Below are 2,460 nucleotides of genomic sequence, written 5' to 3'. Positions count from 1 at the left end.
TAACCCTTAAGAGGTCTGGGATGTATTGTATAACACTGACATAATGCTGTCAGTGTTATCAATACATTCCAGAACTGTAAGGGTTACCTAGCATCATAAATCAATATAATGCTGTGTGACCCCAGCAGCGCTGGAAGTTCAGGACGGGTGCTGCGCTGCGATTCTGCAGTGTGACACTCACTCGTCTAAAACCAGCCTTACCCACAAACTGCAGATTTTTGTATGCAGAAAATCTGCAAGAAATCCTACCAAAACCGCACTATTTATTGCAGTTTTGGTGCAGATTTTGTTTAACAACCCCAACAGCACAAACAATGGACATGCAGATAAAAGCCACATGGCAGCCAATTAGACGGACAGGTATTTTTTAATTAACAAGCAGTCATTTGTGTTCAGTTACACCAAACAATAATTGCCAAATGTTTTTGCAGTTTGCTTGTTACTGTGATCGTTGCTCGTTTGCCCCCTAGAGCATTTACGCTGCTAACACCTGGCAGGTTTCTGGTTAGACAGAGGGACGTGGAGGTGACTTGGCTTTTGACAACATGGCGCAGTTGAGCCATACGTGATTAAATTTAACTAATGAAGGCTGCACTGTTAATGGCACCTTCAATAAAGTGCAGCTATTAACAATGTAGACCGTCTAAACCGTGTGGTCTTCATTAGTTTAATTAGAACCCACTGCAGCATGACCACACTGGGTGGTTGTAGCTAGTTTCACACTTCTGGTTATAGTTCCAGCAGGAACTTTCCAGATCTGGCTTTGCCAGATGTTACTGGAATGTCCGCCAGGCCCCATTGACTAGTGGAGTCCAGCCACTACCCGGCAAATATGCGAGGACTCAGCCAGACAAAAAAATCACTGCATTCAAGCACCAAGGGGCCGGCCAAAGCCCTTGGAGCACCACTTTTGTAATAACCCTCTGCTCTAGGCACTCCTCCTTGATTGACAGGGCTAAAAATCTGTTTTAGGCCTCATGCACACAAAAGTATTTTCTTTCCGTGTGAGTTTTTTTTTGCGGACCGTGTACGGGACCATTCATTTCAATGGGTCAGCAAAAAAAATGGAAGTTACTTTGTGTGCAATGCATTCCATTTCAGTTCTGCAAAGAAAATAGAACATGTTCTATTATTGTCTGCATGGACAAGGACTGTTCTATTAGGGGCCAGCATAAAAATGTGCATGAGGCCTTAGTCTTGTATCTTCATGGCTGCATTGTGGCTTTGTGATTCTGCACTTGCACTGTGTATCTGCTGCTTCCCATTCACTGATGACACAAGACTACACTTTGAATCAGAGGCACCAGCTTCTGTGCCTCCATTATTGGCACATGCACAGTCTGGATCTGCACTGCGCAGGAGTTAGCAAGCGTTGCATCACTGGCCCAGATGTGAGAATACAGGACTAGATGAGTTAAAAAAAATAAAATAAATGTAAGCCCTTTTGTTACAAAAGCGGTGCTCCAAGGGCTCTGTCCAGCCCCTTGCTGCTCAAACCAGCTCTTTTACATGTCACTTAAAATAAATAAAAAAATGTTACCTAAAGAGAAAGCAAATCAGCATGATTAACCCTACCAGGCAATAAGCCTGGTTTAATAGGGATGACCATGCTAACAGCTGGTCATTTAGGACATAATTGTTTTCATGGCCAGTGCACATAAACTTAATTTTTCTGTCGACAGATTGCAGCTTGCTATTTGCTGAATATTTTGCATAATTTTTCTGGGACTGCCATAGCAATCCTTCAGCTCTCCCAATCACATTGACCATGGTATCCAAGATTAAATGACCAGGATATTACACCAATCCCAGCCATTAACCCCTTCAGGTCCCTGAGATTTTCCTTTTTTGCGTTTTCGTTTTTCACTCCCTGCCTTCCCATAGTCCTAACTTTTATTTTTCTATTCCCATAGCCTTATGAGGGCTTATTTTTTGCGGGACAAGTTGTACTTTCTAATGGCACCATTTACGGTTGCATACCATGTAGTGGGAAAAAATTCCAAATGGGGTAGAATTGGGAAAAATGCAATTCTGATAAAAGGTTTTTATTACACTGTACACTATACAGTAAAATTGACCTGTTATCCTTATTCTCCAGGTCAGTACGGTTACAACAATCACACTTGTATAATTTTTTTTTATACTGAAAAAAAAAATGTAAACCTTTGAGGGGAATTTTTATATATAACCATATTCTGACCCCTATAACTTTTTTTTTTATAGTTGTGTACGGGGCTGTGTGAGGGCTCATTTTTTGCAGGACGATCTGTTCTTTTCAGCGATACCAATTTGATGTGTGTGACTTTTTGATCACTTTTCATAAAAAAAAAAAACTGAATATTGCAAATTGGCTTTTTTTTATTCCCCACCCCCCGTTATGCCATTTATATGGTTATATTTAAATTTTAGAGGCATTTTTGCACACAGCGATGCCCATGATGTTTTTTTTTTTTTTTTTTA

This window comes from Bufo bufo, chromosome 1 (assembly GCF_905171765.1).
Source record: "Bufo bufo chromosome 1, aBufBuf1.1, whole genome shotgun sequence".
NCBI classification, from domain to species: Eukaryota; Metazoa; Chordata; class Amphibia; order Anura; family Bufonidae; genus Bufo; species Bufo bufo.
This window is presented reverse-complemented; position numbering follows the sequence as displayed.